Source organism: Ruditapes philippinarum, unplaced genomic scaffold, assembly GCF_026571515.1.
Source record: "Ruditapes philippinarum isolate M1 unplaced genomic scaffold, ASM2657151v2 ctg5804_1_1_1_1, whole genome shotgun sequence".
Taxonomy (NCBI): Eukaryota; Metazoa; Mollusca; class Bivalvia; order Venerida; family Veneridae; genus Ruditapes; species Ruditapes philippinarum.
In genome coordinates, this window is record NW_026865833.1 from 161100 (window position 1) to 172291 (window position 11192).

The 11192-nt window shown below is 31.2% G+C and overlaps 1 long non-coding RNA gene across 1 annotated transcript; it reads left to right on the forward strand.

The window, feature by feature from the left end:
• Positions 1 to 8306: 8306 nt before the first annotated feature.
• On the forward strand, positions 8307 to 9372 carry LOC132730479 (uncharacterized). The gene is made up of 3 exons (XR_009625764.1): positions 8307 to 8429; positions 8880 to 8944; positions 9238 to 9372. It is a non-coding gene; the product is annotated as an uncharacterized LOC132730479 (long non-coding RNA).
• The last annotated feature ends 1820 nt before the right edge of the window (positions 9373 to 11192 follow it).

An 11192-nucleotide genomic window follows, 5' to 3' on the forward strand; every position in this document is an offset into this window, starting at 1 on the left:
TGGTAATCGTACTCGAAACACCCTACTTGTATTTTTTCAAACTATTCCATATGTTTAAAAGGAAGTTTTAACGTGTTATAAAATTATGTTTTAAAAGTTGTAAAACCATTGTACTCATAGTGTTATAAATGTATTAACAATTAAAATTACGTGTAATAATCATGCAATAAAAACGTTCTCCCACTAGAATGTTCAAACATCAAAACTGTTCAGAGTACATTATAAAACATATTAACACGTCCTTATATTGCTCTGTTTACCTCCCAAGCGACAAACGGTCGATACTTATTAAATGTTATGTTTCTTTTTACTTGTGATTATGGTATTAGTTAAACCCTCCAAAACTGTTATAATAGCACCTGATAGACTAGTTCAGCCTTTTAGCGATAATCAAATTGCCAAGTGAATAATACAATTTATACATTATATATAACCTATGTTGTCTTCTCAACGTATTTTATTTGGTAAATAAGCCTGAATGATAAAAATGAGTTCATGTTATTGTATTAACTTCAACTCTTGTTTCAAATTTACATCATTTAATTCGAAACTTCTACTCTTGACATTTCAGATTATAAATAAATGTTTGGAAAATACATATTATAATAAATTACCTTTTTTTGAAAACAATGATATATAGGTGTACAGTACATTCTTACTGTTCTGAAGCTTGATATAAGGCGCCATCAAACAGAGACATTTTCTATAATAAGTTAATATTAAATCAAATATATTTCGGTCTTTCCAAGAGTTGTTGAGGATGTGGAGAAAGGCTTATTTTTTAAGACTTAGCAATTTATAACTCGTAAGATAAATTTAAATTGCTTTCAACATTAAATGCGAATAAGGTACTGTTTCCTCTACACTTAACTAAATGCATTATAAAATTTCAATTTAACTTTATTTTTTTATTAAGTGTTTTCCTTAAAAATAATGGTGTTCTCTTCGTATTTCTTTACGTACACTGCGTGACAAAGAATAATGTAGATCTACAAATTCTCTAGAAACATCAATACTAATCAATCACTTTTGTTCGATCCATAAAACATTCGTTTTTCCAATAAACAAATACGTTTAAGGTGTTCAATCGGGCTTTAATACAATAATCAAACTAAATCATTTGCGTCAATAAATGATTGAGTCTTTACTATCCTCTTTCTTACATCCTAGTTTAAATCCTATTTAAGCTGATTTGAAATATTGATTTCAACATCACATAATTGTATACGGTATTAATTGTAACAAATCGTTACTAAATGAGACGCCTGTAAAAGTCAAGGGTACGCGTAAAGCTAATTTTGGTTGATACAGAAAGCGTACAATTGAAACAATATAATAAATACTTAACATAAACTTTTTTTTCATTGTCAATACTCCAACAAACCGCTTTAATATTGGAACTAGAGTTAATACAATTCCTGTAAGAGTACAAGAACAGAATTTGAATGTCCCATGATTTTTTGTTATTACTGATGCAAAGTTTTAGTATTGAATATATCTCGTCAAAAATGCACCACATATTTTTTTTATTAATATCATTTATCAGTATTAAAACAGTTGTATTTCATATACATGTACTATATTTAAGGTATTTGCAAAGATGCATTTTAACTAGCAGTATCTATACCCAGGAAACAGGCAATCACAATGATTTAAACACACATTTTTTCCTATCTCGTTTCTATAATTAGCAGCCACATTTAGTGATATTTCGTATCCGAAAAGCGGATATTGTTATGTTACTCCTCGAAACATGTTTTTTTAAGGAGGAAAATTAAACGGCATAAACATTTAAGACGCTCTTTTTCTTCTGATATATTTAATAAATTAATATTATTATTCAATTTTCTGTACAATATATCAAATCACTATTTCACATCCGTCTATTTATTGTGTTTTGTTGTTTTTCATTCAGAAACAGACATAAAGGCAGAAAATGAGTAAGATTTGGGTAGAGTCGCTAAAGTAAAGTTATTTACTTTTCGTCGCGGTAAAGAACAAACATAGAGAAGATGTATATCTCGAAGTCAATTCTTGACATTACCCGTTGTTTGAGTTATTGTAGTAGTTTAGAAACGTTTACTTATAGAGGTAATAGACAGCATGATAACTTAGCAAGTATAATTTTGACCAAGCTGCATATTGCTCTGATATTGTGATAAAATCATACTATATTTACATTAACTTTCTGAGACAAATTTCTATAATAGTGAAATAAATTTATATAATGGTAACAACATTTTACAAATAGTTAGTACCATTGACATGATTGCATCGTTATGGCGAAAAGGAAACAAAAGAGAAAAAAAATTGGTTCAATGGGAAAGCAAATTTATATGATCTATATAAAATATATATGTTGTTGATTAATAGAATTATGTGCTTTGTCGTGCAAAATGACGTAATACGTACTTCTTTGTATCTGAAACGCATGAAATCACGCCTGCAACAATTGTTGTTTAAAATTTTCAGACATTAAGGTTTGATGTATTTTGAACAAGGTGTACGTGTTAAAGTTGTAAAATTGAAAAATGTTAGTTACAAGCCGATCTGACCAGAAACAGAGAAATATATGTAGTTACTTGGACAAATAATGCTTATTTCTATATTTAAAGACGTGTCCTTGTGACATTAAAATGAGTTTTGTTTGAGACTGTGGGAGGTATTTATCGTCAGGTTTGTACCCATAGCTGTAATTTAGCCACTTCTCTGGTAACCCTATACACCAATTACTATAATCAACTTGTTTTATTGCAATATCTGTCTGCTGCGAGAGAAGAAAGAAAATGCAGAAATATTGTCTTAGTATTTCCGATGTGAAAGTAATGCTGCGGTAGACGGGGATTAGATTATGTAAGAAACGTACCATAAAAAAGAGTGTTTACCATTAGAAAACGAATCAAGAAATGGCGGGGAAGTAAAATCTACATTTTAGTGTTTGAGTAATTTACCATTGTATTATTTTAATATGCAAAGTATGGACAGAATTAAGACCTGTTTTAATTCCCGAAAGAATTGTTCAACATCCTCTTTACTCCATCACACTGCTTTGTTTATATTATAGACCTAAATGTTCTGGAATGTACTCACTATTCACATTATCAGGTATTGTCAGTTGTCATCGTGAGGTGTCTGTACAACAAGAATTACAATATGGAACATATCCTAACATGTTAAAACCTTATTTATTCCAGTTCTTGTTTTCGCAACCTACAGAATATATTACTGTCTTTCTAAAATTGAATAAGAGAATTTTATAACATTTGAACCTTAAACTTTTAAACTTGAAATATTGAAGGCTTGGTTTGATTGAGACTTTAACTTGGCGACAATGTTTCAAAGTTCCGTCAAACCCCCACCCCTTCACTAGCGACGACATGACAGAACTCAAAACATCTTTCTGAACTACTTTATTTCAACAGTAGGAAAGGTTCAACATTTGAAACAATCTCATTGGTTTAGAAACAAACACCATTTTACAAACAAGAGACAACAGTTATCAGACGTATTTTTTAGATAACGAATCCCCTATAACATTATAAGGACACATTGATCAAAATGTCTTGTTATCTTTAGATAACTTATAATAAAGTGATAATTAAATTTAGACATAAGGTCATTATAAAAAATAGATCCCTTTGCTAAACTTAGATTCAATAAAATGTAAATGATGTCTTAAGACTAACATAGACAGCAGACATTAAATGCGGGTAAAATATTTGAAAATTCGTAAATAAATCACATTTAGTTACCACTTAAAATTACATTATGTTTCCACTAAAGTGAAAAAGCAAGAGGGTCGCGAACGTTCGTTGTTTTATGTTCTATTCATGAGAATGTTCTTTAAGACATTCAGTAATGTAACATGAATAGTTGTAGTACATGAATATAAATTGTAAATGCATTAAAAATAAATAATTTCAGTAGAATTCCCAACAGTGTTTATACTTCTTCATAATCCTACCATATCTTATTTTAAGATGTACGAAATTATTACCATTATTAGCATCAAGTAAAATGACCCGTTTTGATGCAATTAACATAATTTCCAATAGATAAATGTGTTCGCCATGGTCCATAGTTTACAGTTTAGTATGTAGGAACGGACAGCTTAGTGCTAGTGAATTCTAGGACACTGACTCCCTAAAACCAAAATTTCTGCACATGTTTTAGATCAATGCGTTTTTACGTTTATTTATTTATTTGCAACAACAGCAGCAACAGCAGCAGCAGCAATAAAAGTAGAAGCAGCAGTAGATAAACAACAATAAAAAGTAACAATCAGACAAGTATTAAATGCACCAGGCAACATTGTTCCGAATTGTGTGTAAGTAGCAGACAAATCCTAACAAACCAGATGCATATCTGTCGATTTTTGGACATGATAATCTAATTGTGTTTTATGGTGTGCCCAGTGTATGTTAATTAAGGCGGTGATAATTGTCAAGAATAAAGACAATATCCGTGTTTTCTCACTTATTGGGAACCGTATGACTACATTGATATATTTATCTGTTATGTGCAAGCTACATTATTGCTAAACAAATTTAAGATGGTTGTCAATGAAGTGTAGTTACATGTATGTGTTATTCATTGAAATTTATAATAGTACATTACAATGAATACCAAAGTTTTCTATTTGGCATCATTATTTGAAATAAATATCGCATGAAACGTTTGATTTGTAAAGATATTTCCAGAATGTTCTTTCAAATTTCTATCTTAACCTATTGTGTTTGAGAAATAATTTGAATCTCGACTATTTAACACCGGTTTGGAGTTTGATGTGTAGGAATTATGCACGAAGGCAGTATGCCTGGGTGCTTTTTTCAAATTATTAAACAAAACAAAGAATAAAACAATGTTTCAATTTATTATTCAAGAATTATTTTATCAAGTTTTCCACAATCTAAACATACGTGTCAAACTGGATTATATTGTGTTTCCATCAGTGTCAAATTAATCATTCTTCAAACCCCACCCATGTTAATTTAAATGACGTCATTCTGACACCTTTATGAATGAGTTGCATAGGATGACGTCATTACGCTGCTTACGAATTGGCGCTCTTTTTATAAAATATAAATGTTATCAACTGATATGTATAAAATAACACAAAGAAAAAAGTAGTTATTAATATGACTTGATAGTGAGAACAGTAAAATAACGAAAGAAAAATAATACATTGATTAAACATTGATTATACAATTTTTTGTGGAAAAAAATTAAAGACAAAAGATCAATAGTAATGTCATTATTTTATTGCGTCGAGTGCAGCATAAAAAATGTGGGACTTTTGTGACAGTACACATATCCGTCGTTAATTTGGTCCACTGTTAGTTATTAATTGGTTTGAACAATAAAACGATATGAACAATTTACAGTTCTTAATCTTATCATATTCCGTAGGGATTTTTCTTTTCTTTTTCTATGATTATCACTATCTATGTGTTATTTGCAATATTGTATATCGGAAAGAAACAAACAACAGTCATGTAGTCTAAAGCCACGTTTTTGTGACCTATAGGGCAAACCTATAAAATAATGCGATATTGCACATTTTTGTTTGCTACGATAAATGATGCGAAACTTATCGCAGTTGTTTATGGGTTTTGTTATTTTATATTTTCATATTATAATGACGATATGTTTTACATCAAATTTAGACAGTAAATGATACGCGACTATTCAACTTACCAAAAGAGAAAATTACATAAACATAAACATGAAGTACTGCAAAGATGAAATTGTTCATACAGTGTACCCTTTTAAGAATAAATTGGACTTATTTTGTCTGAATATTGTTTATCGACTTAAATAGTGGTTGCCTTAACGGCACATGGACATTACTAATTAGACTTGTTAAAGAGACATCGAGATGATTTCCAAGTCCAACCACAAACTGCATTTTTCTACATAGACACTGCCTAATTAGAAGGGTTTTTTGGAGCAATAACTAAACGGGTAGTTAGCCGCCGGGCAAGCCAAATTCCGACTTACTTTGTGTATTCTAAGAAACTCTGCTTAAAGTAAGAATTAGCACCTTTCTTACATTTTTCTATTAAATAAAATAATTTTGGAAATTCAAAAACTCCCTTTTAATATTGCATTGATTCAAGAAACACTTTGTGAACCAAACATAATTTTACATAATAAACTACAAAAATGTAAAGTCAGTGCTTACATTAATTTGTTTTGAAATAATCACAGATGAACTAAAGATATACAGAAACAATAAAAAGTAAAACAGCTGCGCTTTAACACGTAACTATGTTTTAACTATCCCCAGTGTGTAGTAAAGAACTATTCAATCAAAGCAAACACGCATATGTAAACTTCTTGATAGGGAAGCTCACGATGAGTGCTAATGTTTCGTGTTGTACAATCATAAAAGAGATATTTGTAACAGATATTTTGAGTATCGAGTTTGAAATGATATATTCATTGGTAAGTGCTTCATCTGACTCAGTCACTATTAATTTACAATAAAAAGCTTTAAATCAAGTTTCAGTATACAATTAAAATTAATAACATTTATGTATCGTTTTAAGAGACACCGACAATGTTGCGGTATATGGCAAGAGATAGTATAAAGATATTTAATATGTAATTATTCATATAAGATGTAAATTTTATAGGAAGAAAAAAGAAGCAAATGAAACCAAAAAAAAGAACATACAAAAAAATAAAAAGAGTTTGTCTCACAAGTAAATTAACTTTTAAATCATATCAGAAAATATTTGCTTGGTTAGAAGAATATAAACAAATAATATTTTTGGAAGCAAGCTGCGTGTCAAATAAAGTATAACACGCATGTGTCCTTTAAGGTTTTTTACGTTAAATTGAACTTCAGCTCTCGAAACCATTGTTTGCGATTTGGTGTTTAGGATAAAATTAGCAATTTCGAAATTTTGTTAGGATTATGGTTTATTTTCAATTGACGAATACCTTTGTTATTTGAATATAGCCATGCAATATAATTGAAAAGAATAAGTGATATGCCTTATTCATTGTGTTTATAGAACATAATGTTAACAATTTACTATTCACAGAATTGTAGGAAAAAATGACTGTTTAACATTTATTCTCTTAAATATGTTATTTCATTTACGAATTCTTAACTTAAAGACAACATTTTAGTTTCAAATATAAATATGAAAGATAAAAAGTAAAAAAATCTCGATTAAATTCCTGAGAGCTGAATCCCTTTTTGATGATGACATGTAGTTTTACAGGTTGTATTGATTTTTCCGACAGAAGACTGTTTACTAATATTAACATTTATATGACATAATGTTAAAAAATTACCATACAAAAAATTGTAGGAAAAAATGTTTGTTTAACATTTATTCTTCCAAATATGTTATTTCATTGACGAATTATAAATTTTAATAAAATATAAATATGATAGATTAAGAGTATTAAAATCCTTAATATTTACTTGCACAGGTTGTATTGCAATCTTCTGACAGAAAACCGTAATCCAATATTAAAGCTATTAACATTTCACAAAGAACACATCATCGTGTAAGTGCGCGGGGAACTTTAAATTATTTAAATAGCCTTTGCCTTCCTATTATAGTCCATTAAACTGATTAAAAATACAATTGTCAACTCCATTTGGTACTTAAAACACGAGCGCGGTCTTATTTGCAGAATGTTTCAATACCGAGGTACATTGATATCCCGTTTACTTGTATTTCAATATTATTTTTTTCCTTTGGTCTGTTATTCAGTTTTGTAACCTTCCTTGAATATAGAGACAAAGGATTGCACAAAGATTAATCCGACTTTTCGGAATTCTTTTTAATAAAAGATGCTTAATATTCATTACTTGCGTAATTCAAAGAATGTTCCAAATATTATTATATCGTTCATAGTTCTGATAAATGTTTTAGATCTTTGTTAACTGTAAGAGACTTTGTTCAACGTGGTATTGTCAATTTGTGCAGTAAGAAGTTTGTTTTTGGTTTAGTTTTATAACGATGCTTTCTTTGTTCTGTGCAATATTTGATGTTTATAAAATTCGTTTCTTTTAAATCAACGGAAAAGTTAACTATGATCAAGCATAATGGCGGTTCTCGTATTTTATCTCTTAAAACAGTTACATGATTAAAAAGTTTTAGAAAAACAGTCACAATAACGCTATTAACCTAGTTCATGTAAATTGCCGATCATTGTTAAGAAATGTTGAGGAAAAAGACACAAATGAAGCATACAAACAATAGATTATGACGCATTGCCTTTTGTCGTCATGTTGGTTTTAACTTGAAAATATATTAAATAAATAAGTTAATATCTTTGTACCGGAACGGTGTAAACTTTAGCGATGCTGCTACTGGTTTTCACGCTTTGCAGAAATTACGTTCTCCGCCTTATTTTGCGGCAAATTAAATCTAATTTTTTCCCGCATCTCTTTGAGTTAGCGAGTAAGTTATGGCCTATTTTTGTATTATGTGATTGTTATAGTATATTTTCTTTCCTTTTCCATATAAAGATCACGTTAATTAAGCATGTAGAGTCCGTTGTGTGTGTAAAATCATAGGCGCTTTTTTGCCGTGCTAGCCGTTCCCATTCCGTACGGTTAGGTTAAGCACCACTATTTTCATTTGGGTAATATGCCACTAAATCATTGTGTGTGAAAGAAAAGATGGTTAAATAGATTTATGTTTTAACTGTTGATTTGTGACAATTTAAGTAATTTTTATACCAGTTGAGTGTTATGTTGGGCTATTTTGTAATGATGCTTGTTTAATTAAGGTGTCATGCCCTTTTGTCTTAGACTAGAACCTTTTGAGATATTTGCAGTATTATTCACTGTATTGCTTTAAAACCTTTTGACATGTAAGGTTGTTACAATTATAATTGTTTGTTTACAGAGATGAGTGTTAAGACAGGAAGCATACTGTCCAGTCATTTCAAGCCAAGTTAGACAGTGCATGACGTAGGTCATTTTTCATATGTAAAACAAATATGTTACTTGCTACATTTTTGGACCATATATTTTGCTTACATACTTGAATAGATTTATAGACTATATTGGTTGTTGATAGAAATATTCAATTCATACTTTAACTTTCTAGTCAGTTGGTAAAACATTATTATTTTTGTGTAGCTTTATTAAATAATTTTTAGTACATCTTTTCTGGTCAACTAGTTATAACTTTGTCTCGACATATCAGAATGATAAATAACTCAAGACTTATTTACTTAATATGTATTTCTTGTTTGTTCCAGTTCTTACGAAATAAATCCATAAAGCAACTTGGGTCGTTTCGTTATCTATCTGTCAGCTAAGGACAGAACAGTAAGAAGTCGGTAGACGTCCAGCTTGATTGGTGTAGTTTCAAAGCAGCAATGTCGGATTCAGAAACAGAGTGATAAACTGTTGAATGACTTTTATGAATATGATGCTAAACTTGATGACTCTGTAAAAGCAGTGTTAAAGAAAATCGATGAGAGACTAAATGAAACAGACTACGTTTCACGAGTATCTGCACAATCTGGCAGAAGTACAAACTCACAAACCAGCTCAGCAAGAGCACGCGCCAAACTAGAAGCTGCAAAGGCTCGAATGGAACTGTCAAAAAAGGAATTGGAATTGAAAACAAAGCAAGCGCTGATACAAGAAGAAAAAACAGTTCGCGTTGCAAAAGCAGATAGAGAGGAGAAGGTTATTCAAGCCGAGTTAGATCTCTTGAATGAACAAAAGATTTTTGCTGAGGCAGAAGCAGAAAATGAATTGTTTGAAACAATCAGTGAGTGTGATCTAGGTAGTTCTGTTGGAATCAAAGAAGAGGAGTCGCATGCTGAAAGAACAGAAAATTACGTGCGTGAACAACTGCATTATGTTAATGACAAAAATCAAAATGTGAACACTGAAGGAGAGCAATCTGAAATAAGACTCAATCCTAGTGCTCAAGTTTATACTCCGATACAGTCTGCAGATATGTTTAAAGACTTTGGTAAATTTCTTGTTAAAAAAGATGTAATGTTACAAAGATTTTCTAAATTCAATGATGACCCAACCCAGTACGTAATTTGGAAAAATACTTTTAAGAACGTTGTTGGGGAATTAGAGTGCACACCTAGTGAAGAAATTGATCTCCTGATGAAATGGCTCGGTCCAGAGTCATCCCAACAAGCAGGCAATTTACGAGCAGCAAACTGTCACGATCCAGTCATAGGTCTAGTGAAGATTTGGGAAAGGATGGAGGAGAGATATGGTGCACCGGAAATGGTTGAAGAAAAGCTGAGAAAAAAGCTAGAGGCCTTCCCGAGATTAGGCAATAAAGATTACAAGAAACTATACGAACTAAGTGACGTTTTGTCAGAGATAGAAAGTGTGAAAGAGAACGATTTGTATGCAAATATGTTAGGGTATTTTGATTCACCTATGGGTGTGAACCCGATTATTGCTAAATTACCAGTCCACATTCAAAACAAATGGTCTGATAGGGGTAGAAAGTTTAAGGTCTCACACTTGGTCACATTTCCACCCTTTACCTTTTTTGTTAGCTTCATTAAAGAGATGTGTAGTTTATACAATGATCCAAGTTTCAGGCATGATCAATCTACACAGAAGGGGCACAGGGAAGAGGCGCAGCAGAGATCTGGAAGACCGTTGCGGATCAATGCAAACAAAGGTGAGGTTAACAATACAGGTAGGACGTGCCCTTTACACAAATACGCGCAACATACGCTTGACACCTGCAGAGAATTTAGGAAAAAGCCCATAGAGAACGAAGGCAGTTTTTAAAAGATAATAATTGCTGCTTCAGGTGTTGCAAGTTTGAACATAGAATTAGGGACTGCAAGTAAGCCAATTAAGTGTGAATGAATGCAATAGTTTGAAACATACAAGTAGCCTACATTTTGATTGGAAACCAACAGAAAAGTATGACAAGCAAAAGGACAATGACAAAAGCAAGAGAGTCCAAGTTCAAGAAGTCACGATAGTGTTAACTCCAAGTTTCTAAATTGTGTGGCAAAGCACTTGTTGAATTTATGTCAAAGGTCATGAAGTCGGGAGCTGCAGAGTTGCACCACCATTGGGCAATGGAGAAGTCTGGTCATTTTGCCAATTTTGGTATATACCATCCTAAAAAACCAGACAAAATTAGAGGCGTATTTGATTCCTCAGCCATCTGCAAAGGAACATCCTTGAACAGTACCCTATTGTGTGACCAAAC